Source organism: Carassius gibelio, chromosome A18 (assembly GCF_023724105.1).
Source record: "Carassius gibelio isolate Cgi1373 ecotype wild population from Czech Republic chromosome A18, carGib1.2-hapl.c, whole genome shotgun sequence".
Lineage (NCBI taxonomy): Eukaryota > Metazoa > Chordata > Actinopteri > Cypriniformes > Cyprinidae > Carassius > Carassius gibelio.
Window position 1 is genome coordinate 7,641,679 of NC_068388.1, and position 14,756 is coordinate 7,656,434.

General features: G+C 38.4%; 1 pseudogene; it reads right to left on the bottom strand.

Moving 5' to 3' along the window:
* Positions 1-1,618: 1,618 nt before the first annotated feature.
* Positions 1,619-14,581, bottom strand: LOC127934097 (DNA-directed RNA polymerase III subunit RPC2-like; annotated as a pseudogene).
* Positions 14,582-14,756: the final 175 nt, after the last annotated feature.

Below are 14,756 nucleotides of genomic sequence, written 5' to 3' on the forward strand. Positions count from 1 at the left end.
GAGAGCAAGTAGGAGAAAGGGGGATTATGGTGGAACTGCTCCCCACTTGCTGGATGGCAGAGGAACGCTCGATACTACACCTATAACGATGCCAGGATGGGGTCCTCACTGCGAGGTGGTCAGACTTCAGCTAGAGATATTTGTCATTTGAGGTTTAGATGGAACTAGAGTACGGTGTCCCTCAAAACATGTTTGAACACCTAATTTAAGATTTGATCATTGCATTACATACAAAATATAAAACCAACTTGAGCAAAACATTGTTAAAAAGGCTTTCTGGTTGTCAAATATGAATGCAGAATGTCCACAGAGGATAGTTCATTTAATTAAATTACTGAGAAAACTTGACAATTGACTACCTAAATTGCAGAAAATTACTCTTCTAATTGATATCAAAGTAGTTAAATTAAGTTTGAAGATGCCATTATTTTGATATTTTATTGACTAATGCAATGCAATTTTGGGAGGAGCAAACTAAGACTGGAGCAATGGCTGCTGACAGTTCAGCTTTTCCTTCACAGGAATAAATGATATTATAAAATATATAAAAATAGAAAACAGTTATTTTGACTTGTAATATTATATAGAATTATAAAAAAATAATAATAATAATATATATATATATATATATATATATATATATATATATATATATATATATATATATATATATATATATATATATATATATATATATATATATATATATAAACAGAACAGTAGTGTCCCTTTCATATTAAAAAAAAAGGAAACAATAAATAAATAACAGAACTAATACTACAAACCATCAAAGAAACAGAACAAAATAACAATATCCCAGCTTTCATTAGAAGCTGTATGGATTATCCAGCACCTCTAACAAGCTGGGAAGTGGATGGCAAGAGAGAGCCAAACATCAATGTAAATTTCGGTATGAAGGCTGTGAAGGAAAAGGAGGAGGAGGAAGAGAATCTTTGCATCCTCTCCTCAGAAGACTTCCTTTTTCTGTTCATTTACTCTAAGTCTCATTAGCCCCTCATTAGCTAGGACAGGTGCAGCTGGCCAAAAGAGACACCCTCAGACCCCTATTCCACCCCGCCTCCCCCCAACCAGCAAGTGAGTGAGCCGCACTGTCAGTGCCCATTCTACCGATGTGAGATGTATTCTTCCAATCAAAGCCTTCCCCGGTTGCTTGGTGGGCGGGAATTCAATATTTGAATAGTGGATGATTTAGTGTACAAAAAAACAAAACAAAACAAAAAAAAAAAACAGCAAAGTGGGAAGGTGGTCAATGTTAAAACAAGCTCCTTCCTACTGTCAGTGTTGTCAGATTAACACTTCATCAAGATTGCTCAAGACTTCGAAATTGAAAAAAACAAAAAACAAACTACATTCACTTTATATATATATATATATATATATATATATATATATATATATATATATATATATATATATATTTTTTTTTTTTTTTTATTTTTTTTTTTTATTATCTTATTGATAAGATAGAAGATGTTTAATAAAAATGAAATGAAGACCTTTCAAGTAAGGCTTAATCAATGTTGTATATGTAGTCCTTAATAATACTGTACCGCTCCTCTGTGTGTAAGCTTTGGTGAAATGCTGTAATCACTCGCCTTCACTCATTATATCGAGCCAGTTTGAAGCAGGGGATGATGGTCATGGATTGTAGTTCTTGGAAGAGGAGTTTGCAGGCATATGGAATTCGTAGAGGTGACACATAGCACAAAGACTTGCAGTAATGACACCTGCAATAAACAGACATTAAAATGTATCATTTTAAATCATAAAATCATTTTACTGACCATCCTGAATATCCCAGCAAGCCACACTGGCTGGACACACATCCACCTCAAAAGCATCACTGGAGATCATCAGTCGCTTGAGCAGCAGCATGCTGGCTCTGTAGCAAATGAGACAGTCTCATTCCATCTCTCCCAGACAGAGACCACCATCTCTGGAATGACCCTCAGGGGGCTGCACGTTCCTGCATTATGATAATATAAAATAAAAATAAAAAATAGCATTGAATTGCAATAAAGATAAAAGCCAGAATAATAAACTATTTATTATCGCAAAGAATAAATATAATAAATCAAATTTCAGAGAATATTTTCGCCCTTTTTACCTAGTACTGCACTCAGACCATATGCTCTGGCATGCATTTTATCCAGCACCATGTGCTTTAATTTCTGATAACAGACTGGACAGAAGCAGATGTAAGCCTCCAGAGGTTCCCTAAGAGCAAATTACCCCAAAAACGAATTAATTAATTAAAGTAATATGCAACAGAGAAAACACTCTCTGGTGGTTCTTTTGATTTTTGCAATATATAGAAATTCTAAATCAATGTACAGTAGCTATTCATTTTAAAGGTATTTAAATCTTCATAAGTTGACACTTTATAGGGTTCCATTAGTAAACATGCGTTAATGCATTAACTAAAATGAACCAACGGTGAGAAATTTGTTATTTCTAGTTCTTCATCTTTGTTGGTTAATATAAATACTAGGGCTGTCAAAAATAGCGCGTTAACGGCGTTAATTAGTTGTTTGTCGTTACGTCAAATTTTTTAACGCATTTCACGCATGCGCAATGTGACAAATTATTCAGGTTAGGAAAGTCTCGTCGATCTCTGAATTCTCAAGATAGTAAAAAACAGCGGCGAGTGCCGCGACGAAAACACCGAAGAAGCTTAAGGTTTTACCACAGTTACTCTCAAATACATTCATGCCAAGCTCGATAAACAGAGATGACTGTGGTAGTTGATACGCTGGAGCTTCTTCTTCCTGTTATAGCAGTGATCCTCAAATCTGGCTTGCGAGTTTCCTGCAGAGTTTAGCGCAAACTCCAGTTAAACACACCTGCCTGTGATTTACTAATGATCCTAAAGACACTGATTAGCAAACTCATGCGTGTTTGATTAGGGTTAGAGCTAAACTTCGCAGGAAAGTGGATCTCGCGAGCCAGATTTGAGGATCACTGTGTTATAGCGTCCTGTGTTTCACAATGCGCATGCGCAGAACGCCTACATGCAATGCAGCGAAAATTACAGCTGTTTGGGAAAGTAAAAAAATGCATTTTTACTTGGTTTTACTGGCACTTGAAGCCTTCAGAACGTGAAAATATCGATCCTAAAGTATTGTGGCAGAGCAAATGAACACCTCCCAAAAACAAGAGTGCCCAGAGTGCTGCTTATGTGATGGTGGCGCATGTTTTTGTTTCTGAGTTCATTCTTTCCGAGTTTCTCTATCCATAATTTCATAGATATGTGGCTATATTTAACCACTGGTTCACCTAAAACTCTTACACTATCTGTAGTTAAATGGCATGGTTTGATATAGTGCTCAGGTAAATTTGATCTAAGTAAATGTTAAACTTTTGAAATTCAGAAAAAAAGAACCACATGATGAAACAATACATGAAAATTATGTATCTGTGTCCTGTTATTTATCTTTTGGTATGCAGTTCAGAAAAAAAAATGGTTAGGATTCAGGTGTAGTGGCAAATAGTGATTAATCCTGATTAATCCACTGAAAATTCTGATTAATTTGATTAAAAATTTTAATAATTTGACAGCCCTAATAAATACAACTGTTCATTGTTAGTTCATGTTAGATTACGTCCATTAAATAATAGTAAAAAGATTAACATTAAATGCGTTAGAAGTATTGTTCATTGTTAGTTAGTGTTAACTAGTTAGCTAATGTGTTAACATGAAAGCTTATTGTAATGTGTAACTTAAAGCTATAAAACAAACTTGTATTGATGAAATAGAAATATGCAAATGAACAAAAGTGATGCAAAAGAACAGTTTTTACCCAATGATGCCTGAGGTGGCATAATTCTTGCCCTGGTAATTGGTAGTCCTCACACACATCCTTCACTTTACTGCCCCCGAAAGCAGTCCCATAGTGAAAACGTCCATCCAGCGCCCCTGTTTTACCAGCCAACAGCTCAATCAGCTTCCCAACCTGAAACAAATCAAAGCAGAGCTCATTTTATTAATTTGATTTCTCGTTTTCTAAGATTGACAAACATCCTAAAACGTATGTGATGCAAGCTCAATGGCTCCTTGATGGAAACTAATAACTTTTCCCCCCTGCAGCAGTGTAGATGCCCCTGTTTCCCCGTCCTAACAGTGCAGCTGGTGAATGTGAGTGACATCATGTTGAGGTCACACACCGCTGCACGACAGAAACCTTTAGTGAATTCACTCGCAGAAAGAGCCAAAAGATCTTTGACTCCTTGTCACTGAGAGAAATCTATTCCTCAATTCAAAAGATTTCCTATATGACGGCCTGCTGTTTGCACCAAAACACAGAGTTCAGAATTAGAAAGCATGGGGGAAGTAAGGTCTCTGAAAACTGAAATTGTGAGATTTGCATAAACTGCACTGTATAAGACAACCTTAGGTAAACAAGAGCATCCATTATATAAATGTACTACCATTCAAATATATGTATGTTTTTGTAACTTTTATCATCCAAAGGCCTATAAAGCAAACGTATTCAGGTCTGCTGAAGTGGAACCATTGGAAATTCAGACTGCAGGACAGAGTGAAAGTGGTCCAAAGCAGTCAGTGAGAGTGTAAATGTTTGCAATGGAGTTCCTCACTCTTCCCGCAGCCAGAGCAAACACATTATTGGGCCATTTGCAAGTGATAAAAGAGAGAAGAACAGGAGCAGGAAGTGAGGAGAGGTGCTTAGCTGGACAGTGAGAAGAGGATTATACACCCATAGTTTCCCCTTTACCATGGAGCGCACAAAGTAAGGTTCAACTAAGGTGAGCGATAGAGAAAAAAAAATCTGGGCTCTTCGGAAGAACTCTCTCTCTCTATATATATATACATAAGCTTTTCAGAATAGAAATCTCTGAATCAATTTAAAAGATCATAATGATTATATATCAATGTAAAAATAATTCACAAATAATATATGCACATATTGAATCAAACTACTCAATATTTTGGTTAAATGTTTAATACCACCAAAATAAGTACCTAAAGCAATGCAGCAATGAATCAGCACAGATCAATAATGAAAATAGAAAACTACATTTATTATCAGTTAATCAGGGAACCTCTTTTAGTGATGTCACCTTAGAATAGTGAATGTCACATTTTTCTCTGTTTAAAAAAGAAAGAAAAAAGGAAATTAGCTTTTTATCTAAAAACAACAACAACAACAGTTTTGATTATGCTGCCCCAATTGTAACATTTACACTTCTGTTCAAGTGTTTGAAGTTTAGATTTTTTTTTCTCTTATGCTCACCAAGGCTGCAGTTAATCAATGTTGATCTGATTGCTGCTAAATGTTTTTTTTTGAAACCATGACACATTTTTCCAGGATTCTTTGATGAACAGAAAGATCTAAATAATTTTTTTTTTTTTTTTTTGCAACCAGGTTAATCTCTTTACTCTCACTTTTGGTAAATTTACTGCCTCCTTGCTGATTTAATCTTCCAAACGGTGGTGTATGTTTTAACACGGAATTTCCATATTTGAATACAGAACAAGTAGACAAATATTATTTTAAGTTAAGAAAATAATTGATAATCCAATAAATCTAGGCATTAAATAAATGATCAAAACAGTTGTTAGTAGCACTAGCAGCCGCGTAGGTAAAAGGATTTCCTGGTGCAAGAAGTGAGAAAGTGAGCAAGAGTGCAACAGAAGCAGAGAGGTAAGTGAGAGCGGTTCCCATAGCACACATCCTCTGTGTTGTTTGTTTTGTGTGAGAGGGAATGATAAAAGAGGCATGAAATCAGCAAAGAAAAGCAGGACAGCAGTAAGAGTCCATGGCCCTCCATCACTGGCTATACAGCCCCACTGTGGCGGCTCGCACAATGGACCCTGCCAAGACAGCTGTGTGTGTGTGTGTGTGCTCCGGTGTGTGTTTGGGTCAGCGGTAAATAATTAACCTATCGTTCTCCGGTGACCGGATCTTATGAGGGTGGTAGAGGCTGGTCAGAATGGGGCCGCAGGATGAGGGAGGGGTTTAAAATGAGTCAGACAAAACTCCTGTGAAAGCCAACGACTCCAAACCATAGTGGGACATCTTTAATAGGCTTTCTTTTGCCCCAAAAGGTAGCTAAATCGCTTTCTTTGATGTACAACGTTCTCTCAAACTAATTTTCCAACAAAAAGCACCTAAAGTGCCCGTTTAGTGTGCACACAGGCGATTATAATAAAACCACCACGAAGAAATATAGAAACGTAAATGAATTCCTGATGAATGTTATTGTGTGGTTGGCTGCACAGTCGCGCACCTCTGGAAAACACAGCTCAATTTCTCCAAGTGGGACTGTCCAATAAAAGCCCGCCTCTAAATGCACAAAAGACATTCAAGAGAACGGCACTATCCTTCACAACAACAATTAGCTGCCCTGTGTTATCCTGATCCACCGACACTTGCCTGCTCCTTTAAATACAAAAAGCTTCTTTAAAAAGAGCAGTAAATACCATCTAGTGCGGTTAGCGGCTAACCCGTCCCTGACCCCTCCTCACTGTCACGTCCCGTGATGAGTGCCAGTGGATGACCTCCACTAATGAAATGAGTGAATTATGCATGGCGCCAGTTAACGCTCTGATTAAAACATCGTACTGACCAGCTCTCTCAGCGGAGGTGCTCAGAAACAATGGGGGCTGTAAACACTTTCCCAGGACTGAGCTGCTGTAATAAATTTGCATAGTCTGGCATGGGACAAAAAGCTAATTAATTGAAAAACAGGCAAAAAAAGTTGAAGAGAATGGGAGGGCCAGCTGAGACGATATAACTTGGGCATTGAAAATAAAATTGGACATCAAGTTTAGTAACATCTCTGCCCACTTGTTAATGAGAGGTTTATTGTCTTCTTTTTGGCACGGTGCTGGAGTGTCATTTCATATGTTGGGATCTACTAAAGCAGAGGAAAAGATGCCAGTCTAGAAAAGGACAGAAAGGTTGAATCTGTACCATGTCGACTGCTGAACTTGTCTCCGATCTCTGGGCTTCGTGTCTGCCTGAGCAGGAGCTTGACCAAAAAGACATCTTCAGCTTTGGAGGAGATCGTCACCTTCTCATTGTAGGAGTCTGTTGCTCCTTTGTATCTATAGAATGAAGAAATTAGGCATTAGGCAAAAAAAAAAAAAAAAAAATGAAGAAAGTATGGATTTTAGAAGACTAACTCAATTATCTCAAATAAAACTATTGGAAGTTGTGGCCTAAAGGTTAGAGAGTCGGACTCCCAATCAAAAGGTTGTGAGTTCGAGTCCCGGGCCGGCAGGAATTGTGGGTGGGGGGAGTGCATGTACAGTTCTCTCTCCACCTTCAATACCACGACTTAGGTGCCCTTGAGCAAGGCACCGAACCCCAACTTCTTCCCGGGGCGCTGCAGCATAAATGGCTGCCCACTGCTCCGGGTGTGTGTTCACAGTGTGTGTGTGTGTGTTCACTGCTCTGTGTGTGTGCACTTCGGATGGGTTAAATGCAGAGCACAAATTCTGAGTATGGGTCACCATACTTGGCTGAATGTCATGTCACTTTTACTTTCACCAGCACCTGCTTGCTCTCAAACCTCTCACTTGTGAGGAATGTGACATAAAAAAAATCAATACATATTCTTAGATCAGAACATTCAAGGTTGAAATGTCTTACCAGGCAAGCAGAAGATGTCAGCATCCAGAAAACTGTGTCTCCAGGTTGGCTTGTGTGTTTCTGTGTCCAGCATTGGACCCTTCACTTTGTAGAAAGTCTGGTTAGTGTAACGCACGATGGTGATTGTCGTCTTCACCGTAGGCTTCTGTGGGCACACCAGCAGGTACATCAGGTTATCTATTTTGTAAATATGTTTTTATTTTTCATCATTAATAAATGTATTCATGTATTAACCAATGCTAACTTGTACAGCTTAAAATGTTAATTTCTACAAATTCAAATAGATTTTTAAAACGATCCGAGAATAATAAATATTGCAAAAGTATTGTTCTTTATTTCATGATAGCCCCTGCATTATAAAATGTGAACATTTAAAGCTTCGTGCTTACCAGTAAGGCCTTTACAATTACCACTAAGGGTTTTCTTAACTTAAAAGGTTGGTTACAACACAATTCAATGCGTTTCAAACAATATGAAACAGCTAATGCACATCTGATCACATTTAACCAACGGTCTGGGAGGAGTGTTGATGTGTAGGCTGGTGTTGGTAGTGGTAAAATCTCTGGGGTGGTGGTTTAGCAATAGCAAGGATGGAGCGGGGGGGGGGGGGGGGGGGGGTGAGGTTAAAGCATAATAGCCGCTGTCCCTTGAGGCCTTGACATTTGTCAGATGCTATTACTCTACAATCAGGGTACAAGCACACAGTGTGTGATAATAGAGCTGGGGCCACACAACTGGATTTGCACATGTATGGGGCTGTCCGTCCACAAAAAAAGAAGACAAGGCCTGGGATATGGGGCCAAATATAGTTGCAGTCTCAGTGGTTTTGTAATGTGGGTGGTGGCCAGGAGAGGTTTAAGTAGTTTTGGTAACCAGGGCAGCGGAGTGCGCTCTTTCCCTGTTGCACAGCTGAGCACACTAACCCTGCTCCACACACTGAGCTCAGGACACAATGAATGCCTAATGACACTCACAGACAGTGGCAGGGAAAGTCCTCCACACACACACACACACACACACACACACAAAAGCGAGTCTACGAAAGCAGGCAATGTTTGATGTCCACATACATACAGAATGTGGAGTGTGTGTCAAAAGTTTTGAATGCCAGTGCGAAAGTGAGTGTGTCTGTGAGTGAATAGGAGTGTGTGTGTGTGGATGTAAGCGTTTAGAAGTGGATGTTTGGAGATGGAGACTGTAGTAGTCTTACCCATAGCACACTGGTAGGCGTTTCTGGGGGACTGGTTATGATGAGGGTAAGGAATCAAACCAGCACAGGCCCCGAGCAGCATGAACGGTTCGATCTCCAAATGGGTTGTATCCCTGAATAAAACACACATAGGGTTTTTTATTTTTTTATTTATGAGAACTCTTTATTTGGGTCTAAATGGATGCCATATATAGTGGCTCTATATGGACTCTTTGGATATATAAATATACAAATGTAATATTATTATATTATTTTTGGCCAATATACAATAATAAATTCTAAAATTATTATGGCTAATAATTATTTTTGTTTTGGCTGATAATAAAATGATTTACTATTTTCCTAAAAACATTTTTCTGGCCAATACTAATAATAACCAAATTATTATTATTTTCATGATGTTGCTGTTAATAAATTTTTTTATTATCCATCTAAAAATAAATACAAAACTCTAACAATAAAATCATTTTAAATGAAATTCAGGCATCACAGCATTATGATGTACAATATGAAAAACACATATTCCCAGTGGCATTTGCTAATTCACATTTAAGAGCATTAATAATTCAATTATTAGCAATAGTAATTAAAGATTAAGTGAACAATTTATGATGATAAAGGCATATCCAGGATCAACAGATAGATCTAAATTAAAATATAGTTACATTAAATATATATATATTTATATATTCATATATATATATATATATATATGTTTTTAAGCTAAACACTTTGCAAATATGTTTTCTATGGCAATGACAATTACAAATTAGTGTTTAGGTGTCCAAATTTTTTTAGGGCCTGAGTTATGTGGCTTAAATTAAGAACTTACTTGGCGATCATGTTCTCATATAAAGCAATGTTACAGTCATTTTCCACATTTACATCAAAATAGTCCACCAGACTCTCATGAAGGAAGTCCTCAAATGTTCAACAGGGAAAAGTGGGTGTTAAGAACACAATGAAAAAGGCATGCATAAGACTCTCGAATCTGCATACTGGACTCTCCATTCAGATGTAATTTTTAAATATTGATTGGCTTCAAACGCACCTGTAGCCCTGAGACAATTCCTCAGTGTGTTTGTTCTTTACAGCTGCTTGTCTATTCTTCACAATGATGTAGGGTCTATCAGGAGCACACCGAATGCAATTCAAATTTGTCTGTGCAACATACGGCAACTAACAACATTGGGCACTGGTTTTAAACCATTTATATTCCAAATATATTGTAATTATGTGATTTAAAGAAACACTGACCAGTACCTGCACAAACAACCCCCATCAGAAGAAATATATACACAGCGGTCGGTCAATTTGGTTGAAATGGACACAAACTCATTTATAAAACCTGCTCTACGCATCACTCTGAAGGTGTAGACCAATATGCAATAGGTCATTTAGGTCAGATTTATATCAGATGTGTAAATGTGCAAGTATTAATTCACTTTCAATAGAAAAAGTTTTAGCTTTTTGTTTGAACGATAAGAGAGACCCACTATGGTGCCACCCGGGCTCATACAATGCCTTAGTGTTGTGTGAGTCACTTCGTGGGCAAGTATGTTTGTGGATTAACTTGTGAGGGATTGTATTTATTTATGCATTGACACCTGCTGTGTTTGCTAATTAATTAGCCACAGTGACGGCCTGTGTAATTTGTAACTTATCAGCGCTGGGAAAAACATATACATGAATTAATTAGTGGGGTGAGTTTTCTGTGACATGACATTTAAAGGTAATCAATAGCACACCCTTTTGTAGTATGAACAGCAGACGTTCATTTGAATATTATTCAAATGCCTGCAGCCTGTCTATGTGCTTGAAAAATAAAAGGTGGAACAACGTGCTGTTTGGCTTCTGTTCTGCCTGTGTGTGAAGATACCATTGAGGAAGACGAGGAAGACAGTGGGGTTGGACAACTCCTCTTCACACAGAAGGATGACGTCCTTCACTCTCAGGTTGAAGGCCAGCTTGATGATGGGGCCGTTCTCTATGTCAGTAGTGATGTGGGTCATCAGAGCCAGATTTTTTTACCAGACCACAAGCCTAGAAAACAATCAAACAGCTTTGATTATCTAAATGATTTTAATAAGCACAATAAATCAGTGGTAAACCAATATGGCTTTTCCAGTGGTCATTACTGCTCTTTTCCATAAAAATAAATCATTAAATTAATTGTATAAATGCTTGCACTCTCACTGCATGGAAATAAGCAGTGTGAAGATACTTCAAAACATGCATCCACTGATGATGTTGACAAGATGATGGTGTTTCCTAAATGAGGAACACTGTCCTCCTTCAGGTGAGTCTGAGGGACACAGCATGCCCCACTGGGAGGGCTGGAGAGAGCGGGAACCGCTAATCTTTCTGGTTTTCTCAAACTGAGAGGAGATCCTGGTCATCATGCTCTGAGCTGAGATGTAAGAGAGGCGGGAAAGAACCTGAGTCACACCCTGCCTGTCCATCTTAAAAAAACAGGACAGCCAACGGATGACTTCATCTCTTCTTTTGAATCGCAAGTGTTGTCTTCTCCAGATAACTTGTTTTTATTAGCTTCATCTGGCTCTAACCCCCCCCCCCCCCCCCCCCCCATCCTATTATCCAGATTTAATAAACAGGTGTTTCCACGCCGTGATAAATTTGACCTCTCATTTTCAGATTTTCTTCAATAGAAGCCCCTCCCCTTCTGTTCCACATTTGCATATGCAAAAATAAACATCCTCACTGAAAATTAATAAAGAAATTAAGCTTCCACAACCCAGCCAGGCCAATTAGTTGAATGTCAGGGAATTGTAAATGAGGAGAAAGGGGATTGGAGGTGCTGGAAAGCATGCATGTGCGTGTAAAGCTCCGGTGAAAGGGTTCCTGTCACTCACTAACTCCCAATTGCTCACACACTATCATAAGCAAGCGCGTACACACATAAACACACCCCACCTCGGAGCAGGCGGAGGGAAATTAAAGGACTTAAGACGGCGGTAATTACATTATCACAGTCGGGCTGGTGGATTAACTCAATCGCTCCAGTCAAGGCGGCTATTCTTTTGTCATAGACAGGCTAAATTATAATAAAGTGGAGAAATCCCTGAGTTTGGCTGCGCTGCAGTCGGGTGTTGCTGCCACATATCTCGCCCGCAAACAAAAGCAGGCCGGCTGGGAATGAAGGGGAAGGCAGAAGCATAGGGGGTGCGGATGAAACAAAGCACTGGGAAAATAATGACGGTATTATAATGACAAGCAGAATAGAAACAAAAGGGAAGGTAAGGGATTGGGTGCTAGCCAAGTCTGAATCTGTTGGTTTTGGCTTCTGATCAGTTTCATAAGAGGCCAACAGTGTGTTTAATCAGAGGAAAAGAGATCAGTTATGTTAGACGAGAGCACAAAAAATGTTTGTGCGCACAAGCGAGACAGCGCCCGTGTCCAGGATGTAATATGAAATCTGCCATACAGGAGGAACAATCTCAAAAGAGATACTAACAAACATTACACACACTAATCTTCAGCTCCCAAATACATGTCTGTGCCACGCAGGACAAAAACAGATAAATACACACTAGCATTATCATAATTAACAGCCGGACGTGGAGGGGTTGTCAGTCATTCCTAATAAAAGAGATGTGAATGGAAAAGAAGAGATGGATGTATGGATGAAAAAGGGTGCTGCACATTGTACTTTATTCTACGGTGAATATTTCATGAGCCTTGCATTCATCTGTGTGGATGCCAAGAAGTTAGAAACATTAGACATGACAAGGGCAGCTGAGGTTTGAGCAGGATGTGATACTGAGCATCACATTTTTCAATTTCTTTTTTGACAGTTACGAACGGGGCAAGATACTTTTCAGACCAGATTCGAGCCTACTTCACTCATATGAACAACAGAGCTCAATAGACCTACCAAATGCCATTTCTGAACCCATAAACATTCTGAAGAGCAGGGTTGCAGGATAACCACCGTAAAATGGCATTCAAAAGCTTGAGGTTTTTGAAAGTACACTCTTTTGCTCACCAGGGCTGCATTTATTGGATTAAAGTTACAGTAACAACAGTAACATTGAAAACATCATTACAATTAAAAGTAACTCTGAATAAATCTGCTGTAGAACTGAGCACTTTATGCATGTGTCGCTGTAGCTGTATTTGAGAAAGCAAATAATTTATGCATAATACTAAATGATTATGTGCAGAGGTAATAGAAGAGCTGTTATTAAACCCTCTACGAGGCAGATACCTGGCCAGCCAACTCCAGACGTTTGTTTTCATAGTAACTGTGATCGTCCACTTTGCTGTCCCCTTGAGCGAGAATCACTCTATACACCATCACAGCTTAGCATACACTTACCTCGAAAGTTAAACTCTTTTCCCTGGAGACACCAAAAATTTGACAGGTCCAACAAACACTTTATTACCGATGTATTTTAGAGCCTGAAAGGAAAACTAAAAGATGCAACGTTTCGAATTGTCTTTTACAAATATTTTCACTATTCTTTTGTATTTAGACTCGATGGCAGTTTTGCATTTCAAAGTATGTTATGAAGAATTATGTTACAAAGAATAAAAAGCATAATTGCTTTAGAGCCTCAATTAATAAGATTAAACACATCAAATCAAAGCATTTAATCTGGAGTGACCGAGCTGCTGCAGGGTTCACTGGCTTTCTAAAGGGGTATCAGAGAAATGGACCCCTCCATTCTCTGCAGACACATGCAGAGACACACACACCTGAGCCAGAAACTTGTTTTGCTCCAGAGGTCAAAGGTCACACAGACTAGGCTTCTCCTTTAGACCACCCACTTTGAGCCATGGAATGATGTGCAATTGACAAGTACCACTCCTCAAAGTTGTACCAAACTACTTCAAATGTTTCCTGTGTATATTGCGAGAAATGCATTAGCTGCTATTACAATTGTAATATATGTACATACACTCATGCAAAATATAAATTATATATAAACATGCATACTTTCAAAGGTGGAGCCTGTAATATTTGTTTTCCAAAGAAGTACAACAATTTTAAAAGTGAAAAAGAACAGCATTTATTTAAACAGAAATGTTTTGTAAAATTATAAATGTATTTGCTGTAAATTGAGCGATTTAATGCATCCTTGCCAAATAAAAGTAAACACAAGAAGAAAATCTTGCTGACCCCAGCTTAAATGTGCTGTAATCTCAAAAATGCCACTAGTCCAATAACTTTCAAATCGATCAAATTTTGTGGCTGCCCTTCATTTTCAATCTAGATTAAAACTCTTGACTGATTCTCAGTCCTAATAACACATCATATCTAACGGAGGTCTGCTCTGGTCAATCGGTACACACATGTAGGCTCATTAGCAGACCTTTGATGAGGCTCACACAATGTCACGACCACGTAAACAGACATTCACATCCGCTCACACACAGGTTGCTAGGAAGCAGATATGGCCCTTGCTGACCCATTGTTGAGTCTTGCAATGAATAATACATCTCAGATTCTTCAAACTCTGCCTCAACAGTGGGATCCTTGGTTTTTGAAAGCTTGAAGGTTTTAAACATTATTCAGTGGTCTGATCTTTAATCAAAAGCATCTGGTAATACTTCTAGTAACATTCAGCTTAATATTGTTTTGTGTTGAACATTTACAGGCAATGCAAACCACTCTTATAAATTATAGCAGCGATTTAGTCAGCGGTACCTGAGTTTGGGAGAATATTTGGGCCTTCTGACACTCCTCCAAACTGAGAGCAAATGCAGCCATGATATGTTCCTCCGTGCCAGTCGTCTGAACTATCTCCTGATCACTCTCCACTCCCGTAGCCTGATGAATGACATAGTTATTAAAAGTGAAATAATCTAGTAAAATAAGAAATACAATGTATACAGTTGTGTATTTACAGCAAAGAGATTGCAATTGTTTTAAAAAACAAAACAAA